This window comes from Falco punctatus (assembly GCF_963210335.1).
Source record: "Falco punctatus genome assembly, chromosome: 8".
Lineage (NCBI taxonomy): Eukaryota > Metazoa > Chordata > Aves > Falconiformes > Falconidae > Falco > Falco punctatus.
In genome coordinates this window covers 55,013,074-55,030,537 of record NC_137588.1, presented here as the reverse complement: position 1 = coordinate 55,030,537, position 17,464 = coordinate 55,013,074, and the positions used below count along the sequence as shown (strand labels likewise).

Genomic DNA, 17,464 nt, shown 5'->3' with positions numbered 1-17,464 from the left:
GCAGCAACTTGCTCTTCCCCTTCTCCAGAAGCATTAGGTCCAAGCAAAATCACCGCTGTCTTAACCCCGACCCACAGAGAAGACTTGTTAATGTGAAGCAAATGCTTCAACCCTAACCCCTTTCAAAATTCCCCCCAGTATCAAAGGCCTTTTAAAGTAAAAGGTTACCCCGCTTTTTCTCTTTTTTGTTTTTGTTTTGTTCTTTTCTCTGAGTGTTTCAAAGAGAATATGCTATGTTACATAACTCCTGCTATTTTTTCAAATATTAAAAGCCACCAGGCAAAGCTATGCTGGTGAGCTGGGGCTGGGTAGAGGTGGCTCTGAATCAGGCGATCCCTGGGCTGGGAAGTAGATGTGGCCCTGAAATCTAGGCTACTAATAGCGATAGGTGCTCTCTCTTGGGCTCTGAACCCCAAACCCCTGGTGCTGTAGGAGTTGAAGCATTTTCTGCTCCTTCCACATCTGCTCCTTCCTTCTGTCAAAGTCCCCTCTAATAACGATGCATTAAACACAGCTGGATGGGCTAGGGGTGGTCTCAGCCATTGACGTTTTTCCTCCTATACATGCAAAACCACCATAAAAAGCATCATTTCCTATGTATGCTGCCCTTACTTCTTTGGAAATTTTTATGAGATTCCAGGCTCTGAGTCTGGATGAAGACGTTCTCCTCCCACAGAAAATACAAAGATAAATCATTTGGTTATAAAAGCACGAGTTCTTATTTAGTGTGACTATTGTCCTGAAATAGAAAAGAGAATTTTAAAACCTTTTGTCTTACAAAATGAAGGTCTCTCACAAAAAGAAGAAAGAGCATTAACTCATTCAAAAGGTTCAGGAGTATCTTTTAAGTGTGTCATGGAAAACATGTGGAATGCATGCAGCAAAATGCAAAATACCTGAAATCTGAGTATTTTTGAATGTCCCTGAAAATATAGAGTGGGGCTGGTTTTCTGAGATGTTCAGCTGGAAGGTGATGTTCTCCAAACAACGTTTTCACAGGACATTTTCTGACCTGTTTAAGTGTCAGCATCGTTATTTGCCCCAAGTGCAAATTCAAAGCTGTATCAAGCAAAAGTAAAACCTCCGTAAATTTAATATATATTTAAAAATAAAGGGAAAGAGCCAAAATTGAAAAGTAAAAGAAAGAAAATTTTGCAGTTTCAGAGTAACATAAGATTAAAGTGAGCTATCACTTTAGATAATATCTACGTTATGAATACATCAGATATGAAAAGTGGGCTATTTTAGAGGTAACCTGAAGGCTTGTTAGTGAGGGTTTTGTTCAGTCCCGTCCTGACTAACAGCATTTCCCCAGTTCAGCTCCTTTGCTTATGTTGCCCGACTGCATCAAGGTTTATCAGCCAGATGAAGGAGGGTCCACAGAGCTTGCAAAGATCACCTTTGCTTTTCTCTCCCCAAAGCTCTGTTCCTCATCAGCTGCTCTTCCTCTGCTGTGCATGCACGGAGCTCCCCCCCTCCTCCCCCCTCCCCTGCAACGGAGACTTAAAACATCTGTATGTTCCGTTACCACAAGGCAGCTCTGCTGTTGTGCTCAGCGTGCTAACAGGGGCAGTTTGCCCTGACATTTGCCCTGGAAATTCCCGTTGTCAGCTGTAGCTATCACAGAGGATCACTCCCTCTCTGGGACTGAGCAGCTGCTGTTGAACTCGGGGTCCTCTGCAGCAGCTGGGCTCAGCGTGCATGCATCTCTGACCTCTCCCCACACACCGATATCACCCACTAAATTAATGCCCAGGTTTTGCTTTAATCATGTTAGCAAGCCCATAGAGTGGCCAGAACAGTGTGATGGGCTGCTCGGTTCAGTGAGGATACAGAACAGCATCCAGTCACATCCCCATCACTTCTTGGTTTATATTCCAAGGTTGATTAAAGTATTTGTTGAGGACGATTCAGCTCAGACAAAGAACAGGGCTTTTAGCAGCATAGATCACTAAAATCTGGGCAAGATACAGCCCTGTCAGGGCTAATTCATTTCTAACAAAAATCAGTTGCAGTGATTCCTGAATATATCGAGTGCGATTTTGTCCATTTTAACTGAACAACGACATACGCAAAACCTGTTTTTTATCAGAACTCAGAACATCTTGAGGACAAATTTCTTTGTAACGTACCTTTTTTATTGTCCTTTTCAGCACAGTTTTCTTAGGAAATGTCTAAAAATTTATCCTTTCATCCACCAGCTCCCCTCAGCCCCTCCTGGGCTGAAATAACAGTCTTTTTGCAATGTACATCATTCAGTGCAAACCAGCTTAAGGCAAGAAAAAGGAGAAAATATTCTCTATCTGTTACCTTTGAAGGAGAATTTGAGGTAGAAGGCAGTTAACTGCTCATACAGAAATTCAGCAGAACGGGAGAAATCCTCCATACTAATTGGATCTTTGCTAAGCAATGAGAGCCGGATCTTTGCTTTTCTATTTTGCTTATATAAAGAAACCTAACAAAATTTGCCACTAAGATAAAGTACATGATTGCCACTGATTTAAGCAGTGAGCTGACAGCAGACAATTTACCCTTTTCAAACTGCAACTACATGAGTTTTCTTTAAAGGTCTAGGATCCGTGACAGGTCGAGAAGGATCTTGCTTAAGCTGTGACGATACCAAGACATCAGAGCCTGCTGGTAGGCCTACATGTATGTGTGAGGTTGTAATCAAATATTCAAAGCTGCCAATAATGAGTGATGACAATGATGGAATGATGTGACTGAAGTGACAGTGTAGAAATGCGTCCTGCGATCTTACACATACAAATTAAAGCTAAGCTGCATCCTAACAACTTTCATGAAGTTGCTTTGATGCATATTTTATTTTTTCCACTAAATAAAATAACATGTACTCTCTTGCCTGCGGTCCCCTAGCTCTTCCCATGAAGTCTTTCAGGACGTCATTTCTCAGAAAGTTCTCCTAAGTCAACACACAAATGAAACCATGAATTAATATGTCAACAGGCATGTTGGGACAGGTGCTTTGCAGGGAAATAACAGTTCAGTAACAGAGTCGTCATGAAGAATGACGCCATCCCATAAGCATTTCGTGTCTGATGATTGCCAACAGCACACTTGTGACAGAGCCATGAGATGGATGACTGGTGTGCCTCCTCCCCAGGCACTGGTCCACACGCGGAAGGCATCTTGGCTACACAGAACTGCCCAGATAGTCATGAATTGCCACTTTCCTGTTACTAGCCTAACATGCTTGGTCATTCTCTGAATTTGTATTGCAAGGTTGATTCACCTCTGCTTTACACCACTGTGTCGCTGGAAGTCTGCTAATGATTTCCTTGCCCTGAAACAGAAATCTTTTGCTTTGCATACCTCTTCTAACATTAGCTGACAGAGGGGGCCTCATACTCACTACCTGCAGCTCCACAGAAGATGTATTTGCAAAGGCATTGAGTGCACCCATTTCTTTGCAGAAACTTGCTTACCATGTGTCCCACATGAATTAAGGAGAAAACTTGCTCGTGTTCCTTTATCTCACCTTGTATCGATGGCTATGGCACTGCTTCTAGAGATAGGTGGTATAATTGCTGTAAGTGGTTGTGTTAATAACCAGGCTGCCCTGTGCGGAGGGATGCTGTCAGATTTCAATATTGCAACACAGATTGATTTTGTACATTTTATTTTTAAGGCAAAGTGTAGCCAAAAATGTTTCAAGAATGAAATGTTTCTGCTACAAAGGATCCAGCTGGCTGGGGCAAAGCAGCTCCTGGGAGCTGCTCTGGGGTAAGCGCTCGTGGTGATGCTCAACAGTGCAGTCAGGGTGCTGTGGGCTGCAGGACAAGGGAATCATCATGTTGCTCTACAGTCCCTTCCAGCCAGGGTCATGAGGATGCCAGCAGGCTCTGGTGCCCTGGGCAGCCCCAGCTGGGCCCCCATCCACATGCCCTGTGCTGGCCACAGAGCTCGTTTTGGCTCAGCCCCTCGGTCCTTGCCTGTGCTGTGCTGCAGGGGTCTTATGCCCAAACCTGTCCCTTGACTTTATGGCTTGATTTGCAGTTGCCCCATCACTATGCACTTGCCCGGGGCTCTGGACTGTGGCTGACCCTGGCTGTGGCCGCTTGGACCCGCTCAGCTCTTGCCCAGGTACTGGGGGGCTGCATCCCTAGCTGGGGGTGTTGCCCTGCTGTCATTGTCACAGGCTGCTCGGTCCCCTCCTTGACCCTGCAGCCAGTGCAGTGATGAGCCAAGCCCTTGGATCCTGAGCCAAGAAGCAGGGAATAATGCAAGTTGTTTTCCAAATGCATAGTTTCTCTTAAGTGCAGCTTTTCCTTCTGCACATACGGCTGGAAGAGATGGCTACAGAAATCTGTGAGAAAGCACAGGTTAGAAATGTGTTGGTCCTGAAACATGTTAGTCAGTTTATAGCCAGGAAGAAGGAAATCTCCAGCCCTTGTCTCAGTGACAATGTTCTTGGCAAGAAAAAAAATGCAAATCAAACCACTATTTTTAAAATCTGGCCCTGTGAAGGAGAAAGGAAAGAGAGATGCAGAGAAAGCACACAGCTACAAGACTGGGAAAATGTGATTTCTTGGGCTTTGAGAAACTTAGCACCTTGTCCAAAGCATTTGGATGTCCCTGTCTCATCCAAAGCATGTTACATGGCTGGGTGATCCAGCAGCACAGAAATGTGCTGTCAGTGATATGGAAGCATTGCCTGAGACAGCAGAAGGTGCTTACAGTGTGTCCATGAGCAATAAATCCAGAGGATACACTCAGGTGACAACACAGGTCAGACTGCGGGGTCTGGAGGCTGTTCCCCTAGAGCTGCTTGAACTGTGGTTAGAGAAGCCAACAAGGCAGGAGAAAGGATGCTTTGGACTGTGATTTTCTATGATGTGCACCTTTGGGAGAAATAAAAATAACCTGCTTTACCAGCAGGCAAGAGAGAAGAGAGGTGTTTTAGTACAAGATGAGAACATGAAGATGAGATGAGGAAATGGAGAGTGGTGACATGTGAGGAGAGGGAAGAGGGCATTGATGCAACGAGTTTTGGTTGGAGATGGAGGAAAAAAGTCTCATGGAAGATTGCTCCAGATAAAAAAGCTGTCATCTTCTGCATCAGCAGTACTGAGTGAGTCTCTGACTGCTTTGGAGACACCAAAATAGGTTTCTTTTCCTATTTCTTCTCCTTTGACATGCCAGCCAAGTGGTTAGAAGGTTTTCATAAAGGCCTTTGCTCCTGGTGAGGCTGGCAGGCGTCTACGAGGCTGGCTGCTGGGGGCTGATGGCAGACCCTCCTCCTCCTCCCTCGCACCCCGCTGCAGCATTCCTCCACCCACCCTGCTCCCGCTGCCAGCTCCTCTGCCTCCCCAGGGCTTGTCAGCTCCCCTCCTTCCCCACCGGCAGAGTGTGAGATTGAGAAGAGCCTTCCAGGCAAGCAGCCCAGGAAACATCATAGAAGAACACCAACAGTTTTTCCAACAGAACTGAACATTTCAGGCAACGTTGCCAAAAAATCTCCCAAACCCAACACGCCGGGAAGCTTACCAGAGTGACTTGCTCCAAAGGGAGAATTCTTGACCCAGTGAAAACTGTCAGGTGAGATGGTTTGAGGGAGTGGGAGGCCAGCTGGGAGAGGTGCAGAGAAGGTCCACCAGGTTGGTCAAGAGAGAAGAGCAAGCCTGCTGAAAGCCAGTGTGCTTCCACTCCCCCATGAGTGCTGAGGGGAGGTGGGATAGATGTCTACACATGCATTAAGAGATGCATTAACCTGGAGAGAGGGTAGGGGGGGAAGCAGTTTATTTGAAAAGAGCAGCTCATGAAGAAGCTGGTACACAGAGGTCATGGATGTGAGAAGTTCAGCAGGACATTACAGGTCTCACCCTCAGGATGGTGTGGCTCTGGGAGAGCTCATCTGCTCCTGAGGTGTGATGTGGGTGAGATGCACATGAAAGCTCTGAGTGCATCTCAGCAGCTCTATCAGGTCCTGGAAGTGGCTGCATGATGCTTCTGCCTGCAGCAGCAGCTGGGCTCCACCACTCTGGAGGTCCCTTTTAATGCCATGTCCCCATATCTGTGCATCTTTCACGTTTTTTCACTAGTGCCTATCTGTCAGTTTCTTCAGGCAGAGAAAATCATTACCTTGGGTGAAACTTGCTAATGGCAAGAAGAAAAAGAGAAAACAATGCAAGAAAAATACTGACACCATCACTGTCAGAAATGTTTCACTTTTTTCCCCAAAGCCACCACAAATTCACTCCAAGATTATTTTACATTCGCTTTTGAAACATCTGCATTCAGAAACTGCTTCAGCTCAGCTCTGTCATCTCGTCTATTATGTGCAAATCATTTACTTGCTTAAAATGTTAACATAAAATAACTTTGTTTCATCAGAGTTAGAACTCTTTTCCCGGAATTTATATATGGATTCTTTATTTTGGGAAGAAATTAACATGATGGAAAGGAACCAAGCAACACCTGATCAGTGAGCAGTGGATTGGAAACTTCTCAGTGTGTCGTGCTACATGAACAGAGGGATGCTGTAGGTGGGAAGCTGCTGGCAGTAGGGAATAATTTCCCAAAAGATTCCCTTAAGCAACTGTCATCGAGAACAAGAATTTTGGCAAGAATTCCAAAGGAATTTGGGGTTTATAGGAATACCAAGAATATTCCATTTTCATTAATGATTATAATTAGAATTTTGGTAAAGTTGTTCAGCTGTATGCATTTAATTGCTTATGACCTAGCTAACGGTTCTCAAATACTAAGCCACTGCCTTAGTCATAAATTGACACTAAACCCAGGTAAGTGCTGTCTGAAAGCCCTTTTTGTTTAAATTGCTGATTAACAGTCACTTCAGTAGATCAGCGCTTTCATTTCTGTCCTCAGTGGTCACATCTGGATGTGGAAGGAAACCGGCTCCATAGCTGCCCACCCAGCTGGTAGCTCGGGTGAGAAGGGGATCTGCTGGGCAGGTCGTGGAGATGGAACTTTTTTATCCCCAAAACAGAAACACAGAGGTAGAGTTGCTAGGGAGGTGCGTGAGACCTTGCCCTCCTGTGTCTGTGATGTTGCAGCCTTGAAGAAGAAGGATGGATCTTCTGTCTCATTATGAAAAGGGAAAAAATTATTAGCATTATCCCTAAAGCTCGTTCATCGGTTTAAATTCTCACACTCAATTTTCTGCTGTCAATCTACTTCTATCTCTTTCTGAGGAAGAATTAAGGACCCGAGCACTCCTCAAATAACACTGGGATGTGCCTCAAATAATAAAGGGACAGAGGAAGAGCAAGGGCAAACTGTACCATGGAGACAGGGCTGGCTAAAATGCAAAATGTCCTGAAGAAAAGAAGTGCTGAAATTTTGTGGTGTGTTATTGTGCACTTTGGAATGAAAACAATTTTTTTTTGGTGGGGGGATAAACAGAAAATATGAAAAGTGTGTTCTGTAAACATTTTGTGTTCAAGAATTGTGCTTCAGGTCTGGTTAGAGTTGTCTGTAGTTCTCTATTTTTGTATTGGTCTCATTATATTGTTCCCACTGTTTCAGTGACGAAGTATGACATGAAGAAGTGTTAACATTGTTAACGTGACCTTACAAATCCAGCATGAAACACAATACTAATCCAAACTGTCCATAATGATGACGTTTTAGTGTTTATACCATCTCCTTCTTGAATACCTAGTGGAAGCATTTTTAATTCCTTCAATTCTCAAATAATTTTGAAATAATTTTTTCAAACACTAAATAAACACAATTAAGATATGCTGAACACTTTCTCCACTTACACTCACAGGTGATGGTCCTCACTTCCAGTCGCTACACCTCCTAAGTGTTCTAACTGACCCTGGTGAATAACCAGGAGAAAAAAAAAAATTTACGGTAAGCTTCTGGAAATACTTGAAATATTGGATCAGGAGGTACTCTGAGCATCCCAGCCTGCTTTTACTGTCACCAGAGCTAAACCACGAGGAACTGGAGCCCTGGCCTTGGCTTGGAGGGTTGGATCCTCCTGTGTCCCTACCAGCACGGGTCCTTGCATATTTGAAACCTTATATCTCATTAAAGTAGCAGCAAACTTGTAATGAAAACTTGGGTGGCATAAATACACTTTTTTTTTTTTAATAGCTGAAACTTGATTATTGCTTGTTACAAACAAGCCCACAGCTTGATGATATACCTAATGTAAGTGAAAATGAAACCATCTGTTGAATGGCTTCCCACTATGGAATAACAGATGCATAAAATGTGCCATAAACAGTGCTGGTGGCTTTGAACCTACTGTGGGAGGCCAGATTGTTTTCAATCTTCTCCTACAGTGATTGATTACCCTGTGGGTATTGCTCAAGTGGCGTGTTCCACTTTTTTCCTACCATGAGGCAAAACTGAGTAAACCGATCGTTATTATGCAGACTTAAGACAGAGTTCAGCACCCACTTGGTCTTCCTCGCTAACACAGCACGCTGAGCTGCACACAGTGGTTTCTAAATCTATGTTTTTTCAGATTGAAGAGTTTGAGAACTCCTGACAGTTTTGCAGTAGAACTATTAACTCTTGTGTTTCTGATTTGAAATGTACACACCACATACTGTCAAAGTTACTTCTTGCATGCATTTCACAACAGTTGTGCAAGTGATAGGTTGAAAAGCCAGAGTGAAACTACATTTTGGACTGAAATACATGCTAGGATTCCTATGCTTCAGGAGAGAAATGTTTGTCTTTGCACACACAAAGGATATGGAAAAGATACCAGAAAATATTTGAGCTGTTCCTTGAGGGGTCTGGAAAAGCTGTTGCTGCTGGTGACCCTGTAATGGGGAAGGTCTTTGTGTCGGGACCTTTGTGTTGGCTTTTGCTGGTGATGGGCAGTATGTGGATCAGGATAACCCAGGTTCTGTGTGGCGACAGTTCTGATGATAAGCACACACAAAGATACAGGAAGGATAATCTTATAATGTGTGGGTTTGTTTTTTGTTTTTTTTTTTTTTTTTTGTTATAGCTAAACCCATACTTTGATTTTGTCTCCTACACTTCTGACTTTGTCCTGGAATCGTTCCATTTGACACCTGCCATTTTTTAAAGAGCTTTTTTGCCTCCTGCTTTCAGCAGGCTGGAAATGCACTAAGCAAAATGCCCATCAGATAATTCACCTTCGGAGGTGTGAGTACAACCACAGTGTTTCAGGGTTGTTGTAACAGTTCTGCTTGGCCTTTCCCTTTATTGATGACATATGATAGATAGGATTGAGAACACCCAGCCTCTGATTTGTCTCAGTGGAGTCTTAGTTCTCTCATTATCTTGCACAATCAACCCTTGAACAAATTTAGTTTAATAACATTTTGTGTTGGGATAGACAAGTATTTCTTAAGAGTTCCATAATAAGATTTCTTTGAACATATATCACTACTTCAGTCTCCCCATCCTTTCTTCTGCTCCTTTGTTCTTCAGTGGAAGTACTATTTGCTGTAAAACATTATTTTCACTAGCTACAGACATTCAGAAATACATATAATATTTCTTTTAAAGAAAGTCCTAGGGTTTTTTAAATATATGAATACAGCTAAGCTAGTTCTTTGAAGATCATTTTTGGTCTGCTGAGACTCATAACAATCACTGAATATTTATAACAACCACCTCAAAAAAAGGAAAGAAGAAAGATACAGAGTATAGACTAGATAAAGTGCTTTAAAAAGATCTTCATCTCTTTGGGAAATGACTTGGAATGCAGTTGTCAAAGAAGCCTCAGGGAATTGGGTGCCCAGATTCCATTAAACTTCATAATCATCTCATCACCTTGGTCTCCTAAGTAGATCCAAGCTATGTTCTGAATATTGTTACAGAAAGAAGTGTTTAGAAATTAATGTTTTGCATCTCTTAAGAATACAGGATCATTTGATTTCCTCCTCATTGGGAAGATAATTGTACTTCTAGTTTCCAATGAAGGGCTTCATGAAACATGGCAGGGCAACACCGCCTGTGTTCCTGACTGCAAATTCTGTTTAGGAAGAATTTATGGATTTTTACATTTGTCCAGGATTTCTCAATGGACCTGAAGCTCAGCTGAAATGCAGAGGGGCTGCAGTGGGTCCAGGGTCCAACATAGATCTGAGCTGCTTGGCTTGCGAAATAGGTGAGGGAATGACATGTGGGCAACCAGCTGGTAAAAAAGCAAGTTCTGCAAGAAGGGTGATGACAAGCAATGGATCTGGTGAAAGCCAACCACAGGTCAGGTCATCACACCAATACAAAAATCTATTCTTGTATAGGCATAAAATTGGCAGAATCATGCCTACAGTTTGCTCCTGAGCCTGAACTTGCCAAAAGAAATGAACTGGCTTTCCAAAGGGAGCTTGCCACTGTGCTGGCTCATCAGCCTGGTTAAATTCATTCATTAATTATGTTACAAATACGATTTGGATGGAAGAAAAGCCAAATAAAAATTATGTTTGGATTGAAAAATTGCATTCCTTTTGACCCTTTAACAATGCACTCATGCATTTGCTTCATTTCGGGATGATTCCTTCCTTTAAAAATGTGTTTAAATTAATCTCTAAATGCAATGTTTTTCACGGAAAAAAACCTCTGGGATTTTCTTAGGAAAATGTCAGAAACATTTTTTTCCCTAGTTTTAAAATTTCTGTTTCTGGCTTTCTTAGCCAAACCAAGTAAATGAGTTTGCCTGTCATACTTTTGAATGGTTTTGGTTGATGTAAATGGTGGATTTTTTCTTTGACTTGCTGTAATGCTGAGTGCAAATCTTGCACAACATGGTCTTCATCTGCTGGGTTAGGCCATTAGTTACTAGTTCATTAGTACATACTTTCACCTTCCAAGTTCCCACATGTAATTTCCTCTAAAGAACACTAGTAAGTTTTGAGGTAATTTGGAAAGTCTTTGCAAGTCAAGTTTTGTTGTAACCCCACCTAAGAAGCATAAAGGACTTTGAATTTGTGCTAGCAGAATTTTAAACTTAATTTGGACAGCAAATAAGTGAAGGAATAAAGGAAAAATGAGAGGAAACCCAAGACCTACTTCAATATTTTTAATGAAAAAGATACTTCACTGAGAAACCAAACTCTAAAGGTTTATTTGTCTGTGCCAGAATGACTTGACAGAAGCCACATATTAAATCCTGCAAAGTGGAAAGCCAAGGATCTTGTATGGCAGTGAAACATTTACGGTGTCCCCGAGCTTGACCACCTCCCATTAACTGCTGATATATGAACTAAATATAGTTCATACATGGCCTTGGCTTTTCCTGGTACCTGCAAGGGGCGTAAGTCCAAGCAGGCTGTAGTGAATGCCAGTCACGCTACAGAACATGCCTGAAATTTTTCACTTCATGCTGTAGCAAGCTCAAGGTCCAACATCATCACGCTATCTCCAAAATGATACTGAGGTCCACAACATCTACTGCACTTTCCCAAATATTATTATCTTTTTCTTAAACACAGTAGCAAAAGTGCTGCGTGATTTTAGTTTTCAATTTTATCACCTTTTTTTTTTTTTTTTTTTGGTGACAAATTACATGATGCCAGGCATTTCTTTCACAGCTCAGTACTTTCAATCATGTGAATGGATCAGTTTTGGCTTCCTAATAATACTCTGACCTTCATGGCTGCATAGAATAAACAAACAAGACGTCCAAAAGATCAGGATCATATAAATATAAAATATATATGTATAGACGATAACAGTACAATTCTATTGATCTGTTTTGGACTTGCAGAAGGCTGGTATTAGACCTCTCAACAATGGTGTCCATTTGTAAAGTTTCAAACCATGATTTAAGTGCTTTTGGTGATCAGCTTTGTACCATATATTCAAAGAGTATATATCCTTTCCCATTAAAGTTAAGGGAAGCTTTGGAAACTAATTTAGTGGAAGTTTTTAACTTTTGATTAAGACATTTAACATTCAAAAAATGTATTCTCTAAAAGATTGTTCCTTGAGTTAGAAAGGGAGCAGGAGCAATCTCCTTTTTACCCTTCTGAGTAGGTCTGTCCCCATGTAACAGGAATTATTCTTTTCACAGTTTCAAATTATTTCTTTTTCATTCTTTCCTCTTCATCCCTGTCACTGAATTCATTATTCATTTTACTGGCACATCTACTAAGTGATCTAAGCCCTATTATGATTAGCTTCAAAATATGCTAATCAAAAAGCCTACAGTATAAATATTTAAATTTCAGATTTTAGTAAATCTACCTTATCAAAAGTAAAAGGAAAGAAAATGAAGCAACAGAGCACATGTATTATGTATACTATTATTATAGGAATGTATGAGAATGCCTCCACAGAAAAGCCTCAATTTTTTAATTGTTTTTTTTTTTTAAATAAGGGTCCTGTTGAGAAATGTTATTGCAGTGAGTAGGTAGGCAGCCTGTACCTACGCAGCGATGGTAATTAGAGTGGTGCCTCGTCGTTCTGACAGGCAGCATTGCTATCGATTGATACATCTGATCAGCTGGATTCAACCCAGCAATGCTTTCACACTGAACAGTCAATTTTTAAAAAAGTATTTAATCATATCTGCGTTTAGGTGACTCTTACCATACTTTTGGTCAATTCAACAAGAACCAGTTCCCACGAGCCACATCAGAGTGTGCTGCCCTCTCCTGATGGGTGGTTATGGACAGAGGGGGGTACTGCCAGCAGCACGTGCAGACCTACAGAGGTACCACCATGCATCATGTGGGTCAGAGGGTGGAAGGGCTGAAACCAGCCAGAGAGCCAGAGAGAAGAGTTGTCAGAAGGGGAAGAGAAACAGCAGTTTCCTGAAACAGTCACAGAATCACAGACTGGTCGGGGTTGGAAGGGACCTCTGGAGATCATCCAGTCCGACCCCCTGCTCAAGCAGGGTCACCTAGGGCAGGCTGCACAGGGTTGTGTCCAGGTGGGTTTTGAATGTCTCCGGAGAAGACGACCCCACAGCCTCCCTGGGCAGCCTGTTCCTGTGCTCTGTCACCCTCAAGGTAAAGAAGTTCTTTCCCACATTCAGATGGAACTTCTTGTGTTTCAGTTTGTGCCCATTGCCCCTGGTCCTGTCACGGGGCACCGCGGAAAGGAGTCTGTCCCCATCCTCTTGACACTTGCCCTTAAGGTATTTGCATGCATTGATAAGGTCCCCTCTTGTTCTTCTCTTCTCCAGGCTACACAGGCCCAGCTCTCCCAGCCTTTCCCCACAAGGGAGATGCTCCAGTCCCCTGATCATCCTTGTAGCCTCCGCTGGCCCCTCTCCAGCAGTTCCCTGTCTCTGGAACTGGGGAGCCCAGCACTGGACACAGCACTCCAGACGTGGCCTCGCCAGGGCAGAGCAGAGGGGGAGGATCACCTCCCTGCCCCTGCCGGCCTCGCTGCTCCTAACGACCCCGGGACACCACTGGCCTTGGCCACCCGGGCACACGGCTGGCTCACGGGCAACTGGCTGCCCACCAGACCTCCCAGGTCCTTCTCCGCAGAGCTGCCCCCCAGCAGGTCACCAGTCTGTGCTGGTGCCTGGGGCTGTTCCTCCCTGGGTGCAGGACCCTGCACTTGCCCTTATTGAATTTCATTAGGTCCTTCTCCACCCAGCTCCCCACCCTGCCCAGGTCTCGCTGCATGGCAGCACAGCCTCCTGGGGTATCAGCCGCTCCTTCCAGTTTGTATCATTTGCAAATGTGCTGAGGGGATGCGCAGTGCCTTCATCCAGGACATTGATGAATGAGTTGAATAGGTCTGGACCCAGCACTGACCCTTGGGGAGCATCGTGAGCTACGGACCCCCAGCCAGGCTCCGTGCTGCTGATCACAGCCTCCAAGCCCTGCCATTCTGCCAGTTCTCCATCCACCTCACTGTCCATTTGTCCAACCCGTGCTTCCTGAGCTTGCCTACGAGGATGTCAGGGGAGACAGTTCTAAAGGTGCTTATCTTGGCCTTCATGAATTGATGTGCCCGGCATTGTGCTGGAAGGAAACGCTGCTCTCCCAGCTGTGTGTGCGTACTTTATGAAATACTGAACAGAGAAAAATCTCTGTTAAAAAGATGCAGTCTTTGGTGGATTTTTTATTTTTATGTTTGTGACCCACAGCTTTTGTTTATAAGATATTTCCTGAGTTGCCCAGTTCCTTATCTTTTGTGCATCAGCAATAAACACAAATTCCCTTGATCTATGAGTGAGAAGAAACTAACTTCTGAACCTGTGTTTAATCTCACCTTTTGCTGCTCTGAAGGGTTTGGGACCCTGATGTGTTGCCAGTGAATGGACGGAAAGGAAGAATAAGAGGCTGTCATGTCACTGGAGTATTTACCCTAAGTCTAAAAGAGAAAATTTCGATAGGAAAAGGAGTCCTGTCCCTTGCTGGATGAACAGATGGAAAATGTAGCTAGTAGAGAAAATTCATTTGTATCAGGTTACTTCCTTGATAGCCCTTGGGAATGACCGTTACTGTGCACACATTCGTAACTGATTAATGGGACAGTTTTTAATACTCTTTTGGTCTCATGTATCTGCAAAAGCCCAAGATATATGAATTCATGCGAGGCAAATTCTCAGCCTTTTCCAGGATGGTTTCACTTAAGTGTAGAAACATCAGCTTCCTGCAGCTGTCCCAGGGTATCCAAACACAGAGGTTTATCCCATTTTAAAAACCCAAAGGTTGGCATGAATCTTTTCCAGGATATATTCTGTACCTTATACTGTACCTGTATCTTCCACTGAACAATTATTTTATAACACCGCAAGATTATGCAAGAATAAAGAACTATGTGTCTCATGCTGTGTATTTTTTATATGTGACATTAAAGATTTTTACATAACTATCTGAAATCATCAAAAGCATTAAAAGGAAACAAAAATAAACTCCAAATTTATTTATCATAAGTACCTCTATAATCAAGAACTACATTTGAAAAGCCAGTAAGTACCTAGATCAAAGCAGAAACATGATACAGAGGGCTGTTCCTGTTAACTTTGCTTTTTCCAATAATAGTAATTCTTATCAGTAGAAATCTTTTCAGACCACACGAGAGAACACAGAATCCCACATCCCTCCCAACCTGAAATAAAAGTATGCACAGTGTGAAAATATCAGCAATCAATAATTCCCAAACTGGCTTCCATCAGCAGCTATCCAAACTTACCATTCTGCCTGAGGACAATTTCCTGCTGAAAACCCAGTCTGAAGCAAGCGATTAAGTGAACGAGTGATGATAATGTGCTTTGAAAGTTAAGCCAGGGGTGATTAAATGTCTGTGGGTAATAAACAGAATTATAAGTATTTAGGAAACAAAGCACAACTCTGAACACAACCAGAGCATAGTATATCATGAGCTGTTGTAAGCAAAAGACGTTCATTTGCGGGACAAGATAATTGTTGGATGTGAGAAACTGACTGTTCCATTAAGTGCTGTTTTCTCCACTCTTTAAAGTGCCTCCCTGTAAGCTAAGTGCTGCGTTATAAGCATTTAACGTTCTTGAGGATACATTTATACATTTCATAATTCAAAGTTGCTTCCATGCCCTCAAAAATTTCTTTAACAAATGCTATTTTGGAAGGGATAGCTTAACAAGAAGAAAATTTGGCTCTTTTAAAAACAAGCTTACTCCTATGCCACATGGATCATGGGGAAATTTGACTGGGAGAAGCCCTTGGGAGTTGAACTAGAACATATCAGCTCACATTTTGAGTCATTCTCTTGCATCGTATTTTCAGACCATAAAGGGTAACAATTCAAGTTTTAAACTTTGATGGCTTCAATTGCTTAGCAACAGATTCAGCGAACTCCGATTCTTTCAACTATGAAATTGAAAGAGCTATTGGGATCTGGAAAACAAATGTTTTATTAATCTAGCTAATTTCATTATTTCTTTTGCCTTAATTGCAGGATAGCAGATTAGGTAAAATCCAAGCAAGTCATTGTAGGCTGAAAAAGCAAAGTGATTTGGCTTTTAAGGAAGCTGTTAGCAAACATTTCTGTTTTGGCATATACAGGCAATAGCACAGAGTTATCAGGGAATAAACTTCAGAGCCTGGTGCAGCTCTGCAGAGCACAAGGTTTGAATCAACAGGCTCTCATTGTTGTCAAACAGATTTCCTGATTAGTGCTAAAAAAAAATAAAATAAAAACCTATTTTGTGCCATTAGATAAGAGTCAGTTGAAGCCTGGGGATACACCCCCGCAATCACTGTTCTGACTCATTCACGTTCTCTTTCCTGTTCCCCTCTGCGGCTTCAGTTTTCACGCTGATGTTACACATCTTACTCACCAAGTGGTGGAGTTGCTTCCTTCAGCACGACTTTAAAAGGCTTCCTTTCAAATCTTTGGGGAGAAAGCACAGTCTGACAGATCACCTTTTATTTATCTTGTCTCCTTAGGAAGCCATCTGCCTAGGGAGCAAGGCTAGTGTTGAGACAGCACCTCTGCTTCAAGCCTAGGGAGGAGCTCCCCCATCCTAACGTGGGGACTGGTTGCCACTGGGCAAGTTGTAAGCGTTTTCCTTCCTCCTGTTCCTCCGTTTCCTCTGCAGCCTTGTGCAAGCGCTGTGGAACAGCCGAATGGAGAGGTTTCCGTGTGGCAGTTTGCCTCTTTTCCCCTCTCTTGAACAGGTTGCTTTAAAAAGACCCAAAAGCAAATCCCAAAGCCATGAGAGATTTCCTACCGGTGTTGGATCAGGATAAAACACTGTCAAAACCACATCTTTAAAGGTGGGTACAGTGACCCTGCTTGGGAATAAAGCATGAACCAGTTGAAGTGTGCAAAGCACGGGAAAGTATGACCAACTCTTTGGGTAAAGGGTTGCGTGGCTTTCCCAGGATTTTGTGGCTGATCTCCAGCTACGTTTGGAGGTTTGTGAAACCAATGTCCATTCACTTTTCCAACTTTAAATTTAAGCCTGCAGGTTTTCAAGGTGCTTCAGCTAAAATCATGGTTACGCAGGAGAGATGAATTACTGATCTTGGCTTTCTGCCTTCTTTCAAGTCTGATTCCAGGTTTGCTGAGGTGAATTCTTTCACTTCAGTGGTTTTAGAACTGGGTTCTTCAACTGTTTTCAACCATGATAATACTATCACTTGCATCTAGAAATACTTCATTAATAGTGTTTTTTGGTGGACCTTCTTCAAGGAAACCCCAGATGCACTCTATCATCTATTTTTTCCTTTTATTCATTAACCAGGTAACACCACTGAATTGAACAGGCAACGTTCTCCTGTAAATAGCTATTCAGTTTTGTTCGTAACTCATTGCGTTTTTCTCCTAGTTCTATTATTTTATCTTTTTGTATTTTCAATCAATTTCCATTTAAACTAAGTCAAAATCATTACTTAAAAATTTCTGTAATCAAAGCCTTGCCCTTCAGAAGAAGGCTCCAGATCTCAAGTACAAGTTTTCAGTTTCAGCATTTTTATTGACATTGTTATTAACTCCTTTTCAAGATCCTTCAGATGTCCTGCATGAATAATCTCTGATCTAACGACCACTGTTGGTTTTTAACCAACTTATGTTAGCCACTGCCCCAGGCCTT

General features: G+C 42.6%; 1 protein-coding gene across 4 annotated transcripts in view; it reads left to right on the top strand.

Annotated features, from left to right (window-relative positions):
* DRD1 (dopamine receptor D1) overlaps nucleotides 1-17,464 on the top strand; it is a 57,986-nt gene that overhangs the window by 22,369 nt on the left and 18,153 nt on the right. For all 4 annotated transcript variants that reach the window (XR_013930261.1, XM_080400762.1, XM_080400760.1 and 1 more), the window contains exon 2: nucleotides 1-17,464. This exon is cut by the window's left edge; it is cut by the window's right edge and continues 18,153 nt beyond it. The gene's annotated coding sequence lies outside the window, so the exon portion shown is untranslated.